Source organism: Pavona decussata, unplaced genomic scaffold (genome assembly GCF_977016875.1).
Source record: "Pavona decussata unplaced genomic scaffold, jaPavDecu1.1 SCAFFOLD_45, whole genome shotgun sequence".
NCBI lineage: Eukaryota > Metazoa > Cnidaria > Anthozoa > Scleractinia > Agariciidae > Pavona > Pavona decussata.
Window position 1 is genome coordinate 1733182 of NW_028145467.1, and position 8127 is coordinate 1741308.

Genomic DNA, 8127 nt, shown 5'->3' on the forward strand with positions numbered 1-8127 from the left:
AACTGACCGACGTAATTAATTAAGCTCCGGCTGCGCGTGCCACAGGACATGTCTCTATGAAGACAGTTTATACTTATAAGATATCTGAGAAGGAGACGACTTGGAAAGTCATAAAAAAATTCACAGTTGGATTTTCCATTCTTTTTAATTAAAATACTATGTAGGCTATTCTACAATGGCATTTTTCTTTTCACTGAATAACATCATAATGCAACTTTTACAACGCTTATGGGTTCCTGTTTCATCAAAACCTGGTGCGAGTAAAGTAACACTATTTTTATATATAAGAGAGGGACCCCTTTCCTACAGGACAGGTAGGAAAATGCTAAACAATCAGCCAGTTCATAAATCAAAACACCTGGAGATGATATTTGCCCAGTTTAATTCCAGTGTAAGTAAGTATAAACATTTGAAATGTAAAAGGACTTCCACCACTTTTCCAGTTTCTGGAAACGAGAGAAAGGAGTAATACCCCCTCCCCCCATATGTATTAACTTTAACATCCAACCTCCCTCTTTCTAGTTGTGATTTTCCTCTACCCAGACAGTTATTGCAAAGTACCTAATTCTTTGTCATGCAAAGCTCATGAAGTGGTGTTATTAAGCACGCAGCGTGATTCTGTAGTGTCACACGAGATAGAAAAAAAAAGTAGTATCTTCGCTTCCACAAGAAGTACAGAGACGATTGAAACGACAAGATACTCTGCCTCAACGCGTGCTTGCTCTTTCTTCCTCTGCTCTCCAGTATAATTTCGTTTCTGTTCTCTTGTTATGTCTTGCTGTTTCTCCCGTTGTTTGTCAGTAGTTATTTCGCCTGTTGCTCGTGCTCTCAGTCTTTCTCTTTTACGTCCAACTTTGTTTATTTGTCACCAGCTTTCTCGTTCTTCCTCTGTCTAATTCTCTTCTTTCCACGTTTGTTGAAATATTCAATAAATACGTTGATTTGTTTTCTTTAAAATTTCCCTCTGTTTTCTTACAAGCAGTTGACTACGTAACTTAACGCCAAAAAAACGCGGGTTTACAGCAAAGGGTTAACTTGAGTGTGGCAGTTTACGTTGGCTTGAATAGAGGGACGGACGGACGGACGGACAATGACGTCATAGCCAAAATCATCCTTCCTGCCATTGATGGGTTACCATATTTTCTTACCCATGGTGCCCCGTTCGCGCGCGCCCTTGCAGTTTTTCGAATTCTCAAAACCACAAAACACCATTCAAATCTAAAATTGTTGTCAACAAAATGTTACGAAAATCCACAAAGTTTGGCATTCTTTGCTGTAGTATTAAAAAAGTTATTAATCCTTAAAGTCAGCGTGAGCACTTTTTACCCTCCTCTCCTCCATCCTTGGCTGTAGAGGGCTAATGATGCATGGTTCAATTTGTCCTCCATCACCGAGAATCAACGTCAGGGCTTATGTTAAGGCTTAAATTGGGCAAAACCTAAATGATGAATTCAACAAGGACTTACAAGCTCTATAAAAAACTAACACAGTTAGTTATGTTACACCTTTTTACTTTATCAAAGCGACTTTAATGAACATTGAATTTTGAATCAAGCAAACAGCAAGACTTTAATGACACCACTATCGCACCAATTGATCAAACAATCAAAAATAGCTCGACTTGATATTAATTTTTGTAAAACGCGAAGCAGTGATTTTGATCTAAACTAAGGCGGGGTGTAACGTAGGAGCCATAGAAATTGTCACTAAAGAAAGAAACCTTGCGACTCGTCCTTCATTGAATTTTATAACGCCGAAGGCAAGCGCGGAGCCCCATAGCTAAGAAAATTTGGGAAACCCGTGAATGCGGAAAATTTTGGCTTGCCTTGGTTATGACGTCAATTCCCGTCCGTCCGTACGCAATCCCACAATGCTAATGCGCCCGTTTTTGTTTGGCAGGAAGTTGCACGGCGAGGTACATTTACAACAGAAATGCTTAAGAACACAAAATACAAAGTCAATTTGTATGTATTTGTTGGATATGTTGACAAACGCGGACAGAAGAGTTATTTTAAGTTAATTTTTGAAAAATTTTTTCGTGGTGTTTCATTCGCACCGCACGGCTGTCATGTGTTTTTATTAACACACGCAAGTTCGAAAGCTCTAAAATAATTCTACCAAACAGCGGAGAGTGTTTTTCTGTATTCTTCTTTTCTTAACGTTTATTTTTAATTAGGAGCACAACTGACACAGTTTTGAATTTCCAAATATTTTTCCTCGGGAGCTAAGTTGCTCTCGCAAAAAATACCATGTTTACGTGATTCCAACGGCCGTTTAAGCAGATCATTTGTAAACGAAAATATAAATAATATTGAATGTTTGTACTCGTGGTGACCTATAACAAAACATACTTGCTTAAAAATAGAAAACTGTGGTACTTTGCAAGAGGATATACCTATCCCCCTCGTCTTTTCGGTAAACACTCGTAATTCTCCCAATTTTTGAGGACATCTCCTTTATTTTACACTCCATTGATATCGTTCTTGACTAATATCATTTCCATATCGGCAATGAACAGAAAGGTGACGCAATAATAGATAAGAGTTCTTAGTATTGTGCACTTAATTATGTGCAGGATTGAAAGCTGTGGCCAAAATTTGCTAGCAAATGACGATAACAATTTCAACAAAAAATAAGCAAGAGACGTTGCTTGCAAAAATCTTTAAAGGGGCTGATTACATGGCGAATTTCAGCCCAGGCTGAAATTTCATCCCGGTAGGCGGGTTGGAATTTTGATGCGATTACATGGCGAATTTCAGCCCGGGCTGAAGTTTCAGCCCGTGCGCCAAATTTGGAATTTGGCAGGAAGAGTGAACAGAAATCAAAATGGCGTCAAATATTCGACTTTTGAAAATCGGGGCATTGCTTCTTTCGTAATTTAGCCTTTTGCTAGCACTCAGTTTCCAATTTTTTGGGATCGTGGCAGCTTACAAGATGATGGAGCACAAACGAAAGAAGAAAATGTCGGTTCCTCCTTATATAATATATATATTTAGCCAAGCCTAAAAGCGGAGCTCCAATTTTTTTCATAACATTTATAGAAGTCTACCTATCATATGAACGTAGTAACCTTACCAGGTCCTCATCCTTTCTGCAGTTATATATATTTTTAGTGCATATGCAGCAAACCGCCCATCAACAATAACAACAACATTGCAATACAGAGGGCAAAATTTTTGTGAATGTCGATTTGTTGTAACAGGGCTAGAGGGCAATTTTTCTTAATTTTCCTTTCCCCGAGGGCAAAATTACTTACTCCTGATAGGTCGAGCGGCGAAAATACTCGCTCCAGATTGGCTAAGCACGCCAGTTCAACATTTCGTTGGTTTCCTCATTTTGTGTCCAAAAATAACGAGTTCTTTCAAGTTCTTTGGAGTTCGACTGTTTAAGCCGGGTTGTTTGTACCACAATTACATGGAAATCAAGTGCTGCAGCTAGAAAGAAAATTTCTAAACGTTAAGTTTTCGTGCCAAGAAACAGCAAAAGATTTTTTGTGTCAAAGCTAAAAACTTGGACCGGATTGACATTTGTTTAGCTGAGAAACTGAAATCAGTCATGGCGACCAAGTGCTTTCACCTCGTTACTTCGTCTTGCAACGAATGATAACCGAGCATAACAGTGTCCTTTTGATGGGAGGAAGGAGCAGGTCAAATTCAGGGGAAGAAATTACTCCGTAAGTTCATTCTTTAGATCCACCGTTTGCTATTCTTATCGATCTATTTTCGCGGATTTTCAAGCAGTAGGAAGCTTCAGTCAGCGCAGGTGAACAATAAACTGATGCCTGACATTACGTTTTATCGTTGTTAGTTTACTCCTGAATTAAACTAATATTCTCTCTTCATTACATCTGTAAAATTTACAACTCAGTCAATATATTGTTCCTACCGAAATCTAAATAAACGTCAAGAAAAGGAGAACAGGGGGAAATCACTCTTCTTGGTTGCTTGGCACAGATCTTTTAGTGTGTTTACAACTGAACGAGAACCGTGCGGTGCGAACGAAACTGCCCCGAAAAAAAATGTTCAAAAATTAGTTTCCTGACGAATATTTGTCCTATCGAAACGATTAAAGTATATTTTTAAAGCTTGAAACACGTAAAATAAGGAAAAAATATTGTTGCTCAGAAACGCATTAGACTAGTAAACGGCTAGCAAGTTGCCTAAATTAGTAGAAGATGCGTTCAAGTTAACAGAGAAAGAAAAATTCACCGTCGTTTGCTCATGTTCTCCACAAATCCCTTAAATTAGGTCATTTCACGTTGTTGTTTTGCGGAGGACGGCAAATAAATGTACCAAAATTTAATTGCGGAGCGATTGTTTCTGTTCAAATGTTGTTGCTACCGTCGTCGTTGCTTAACAGAGTTCTCAGACTTTTTTTGGCGCTCGGATGAAAATGTTTGAAAAATCATAACACAGTCAATATTCCTCCTACTAAAATAAGTCTGGCCATTACAAAAATTTTAACACTTTACCACTTGGCTGTGGCCCAAAATATCAGAACATTTAAAACTTGTGCGTGTTTATACAGTCCAAGCGTATGGAAGCAGAGCGGCGCAAATGCATTGCATGTACATGGCTCCAAAACAAAATGTTCAAAAAAAAATTCTCTGCGAATACTGGTGGTATCGAAACGATAAGTATCTGTGTAAAGCTTGAAACACGTAACATAAAGAAAAGATATCGATTGTGTCCTGGAAGAAAGCATTTTCGTTTACAAATGATTTGTAAACGGCCGTCGAATGACGCGTCATGATAATATTTTTGGTGTAAGAACAACTGAGCGTCCCGGGGAAAAATGTTTGGAAATTCAAAACTGCGTCAATTCTGCTCCTATAGAGTGTTTTCACATGACGTCACGGCGGCCATGTTGGTGTTCCCAAACAAGAAATGGCGGCCATGTTGGTGTCCCAAACTAAACCTCTCGGAATTGAACTCTATTTTTATGTAAATACTTTCTTTTGTTTCAGTAAACAAATATGGCCGGTAGTCACGTGAATGAAAACACTCTATAGAGCGTTTTCATTCACGTGACTACCGGCCATATTGGTTAACAGAAATAACAGAAAGTATTTGCATAAGAATAGAGTTCAATTCCCAGAGGTTTAGTTTCGGACACCAACATGGCCATCGTGACGTCATGTGAAAACACTCTATAGTAATAATTCCAGTCTCTATATAAACGTTAACAAATGGAGAATATTGGAAAATAGTCTTTGGTGTTTGGTAGAATTATTTTAGAGCTTTTAAACTTGTGTGTGTTTACAAACACATGACGGCCTTGTGGTGCGAATGAAAAAAAAAAAAACACGTCCACGAAAAAATATTTTTCAAAAAATAATTTCTACACCAATATCGATGATATCGAGAATTTAATAAACGATTGAATCATCTGTCGGTAAAGCTTTAAACACGTAACATAAAGAACATTATCGAATGTTGCCTGGAAGAAAGCATTTTCGTTTACAAATGATTTGGAAGATAGCTCCCGGGGAAAAATGTTTGGAAATTCAAAACTGCGTCAATTCTGCTCCTATAGTAATAGTTCTCGTCTCAAAATAAACGTTAACAAATGGAGAATACGGGAAAATAGTCTTTGGCTTTTGGTAGAATTATTTCAGAGCTTTTAAACTTGTGTGTGTTTACAAACACTTGAGAGCCGCGTGGTGCGAATGAAAAAAGCACGGCCACGAAAAAATATTTTTCAAAAATTAATTTCTACACCAATATCGATGGCATCGAGATTTTAATAAACGATTGAAGCATCTATCGGTAAGGCTTCAAACACGTAACATAAAGAAAAATTATCGATTGTTGCCTGGAAGAAAGCATTTTCGTTTACAAATGACTTATAAACGGGCGTCGAATCACATAAGCGTAATATTTTCTGCGAGAGCAAGATAGCTCCCGGGGAAAAATGTTTGGAAATTCAAAACTGTGTCAATTCTGCTCCTATAGTAATAGTTCTAGTCTCTAAATAAACGTTAACAAATGGAGAATACGGGAAATAGTCTTTGGCTTTTGGTACAATTATTTCAGAGCTTTTTTAAAAGCTTGTGTGTGTTTACAAACACATGAGAGCCGTGCGGTGCGAATGAAAACAAAACGGCCACGAAACAAAATGTTCCAAAAAATAATTTCCACACGAATATCTATAGTATCGAGAATTTAATAAACGATTAAAGTATCTGGGTAAAGATTGAAACACGTAGCATAATGAATTATCTATTTTCGCCTATGATCTGTTAAAACGGCCGTCGGAATCACGTAAACATGGTATTTTTTGCGAGAGCAAGTTTAGTTAATAGCTCCCGGGGAAAAATGTTTGGAGATTCAAAACTGTGTCAATTCAGTCTGCTCGTAATTATTAATGATTCTAGTCTCTAAATAAACGTTAAGAAAAGGAGAATAGAGAAAAATACTCTTTGGTGCTTGGTAGAATTATTTCAGAGCTTTGAAACTTGTGGGAACTTGTGTGTGTCACACGAGAGCCGTGCGGTACGAATGAAAAAACACGGCAATCAAACATATTTTTCAAAAATTAACTTCTCCTCGAACATTAGTAATATCGAAAGCGATTAAAGTGTCTATGTAAAGCTATTTTAGAGTTCTGAAAGTTGCCATAACTGATCACGAACGGCTGATATAGACAAATGTGAGGCTTCTTTAAACTTACTTTTCCGGCCGGTCTGTTCTAACTTGCTATTTATCGCTCTCTTTCACGTTAAACTTTGCTTAATAGTCCCTGCTTTTCTGTTTTCTTTTTCTCTCTCTTTCTCTTCTTTCCACGTTTGTCAACATATCCAACGAAAACATATAAATTGACTTTGTATTTTGTGTTCTTTAGCATTTCTGTTGTAAACGCACCTCGCCATGCAACTTCCCACCAAACAAACAAGGGCGCATTAGCATTGTGGGATTGCGTGCGGACGGTCGGATGGACAGAAGTGACGTCATAACCAAACCCAAATTTTTCGCTTTCATGAGTTTCCCAAATTCTCTTAGCCATGGGGCTCCGCGCGCGCGCTTTCGGCGCGCGGAGCTCCGCTATTAGGGCCATCGCTTCCCGAAAAGCTTCATATCACTTCACCTTATCTGCGTTGAAATCACTGTTCTGGTAGTCCATTTTTGATTTGAAATTCGCCAAGCACCAAATAAGATTTTCGATTTTATCACCGTTATTCAACTGAAACCTGGTAGCCGTCATCTTGTTTCATTGAAAACAAATCATTGCGCATGCCCACGTCACTTTTCTATCCAGGTGACCTCACTTTTCAGCCCGGGCTGAAATTTCATTCTGATTACATGAGATTTTTCAGCCCGTTTGCCCAGGCTGAAATTTCCAGCCCGGCTTCAAAAACCGGGCTGGAAGAGAAGCAGCATGCAAATAAAATTGAAGACGTTGTAACAAATATAGCAAGAATAAGAAATATTTCAATTTAAAAGAAAGGCAAGACAAGAAGCTTTAAGAGAAATAAATAAATTTTTAAAACAAGCTTTTACTTATGACTTAAAGAGCGACTCTCCCTAACAACTTCATATTCAATTTTATCTAATAATAGATTTCGCTGATAACGCTTCCATCAACTTCTCTTAGCAAGTAGATCAGTAGCAAATATGAAAAACGAAGGGAGAAATTTAATTTTTCTTAAAAGTTTCAAATCCGAACTTTTCGCACTCCGGGCTGTGCTCGAAACCCACTGGCGAGATCGTGAATTTTGCAAGAATTGCTGCTGTTCGTTCTGGAGAATACAGATCATTCAAAACCCCCTAATTCACTAGTTATAAACTATGATCCCTTACGTTTATAATATGAAGAATTGTAATCATAAGTTTCAATTACTGTAATAAATCTGAGGGCACAAAGTTTATCTACTTTGAGCACTTATCTCCATCATAGCTCAAGTTGTGAGGAATACATTACAAAAGTGGCTCGTACTCACAGGCTCTTCTACATATCAGTGGAGAGGTCATATCTATCCATTGTCTGTGAAAATCTGTTAACACATTTGGCCGCAACCCTGTTTCTGTTCCACAAGTGAGAGGTGTAAGTTGTAGCATTGGACTAATAAGGACATATTTCCATCCGGCCAACATGTCATCAACGAATGTTATCAACAAACCAAGAAAT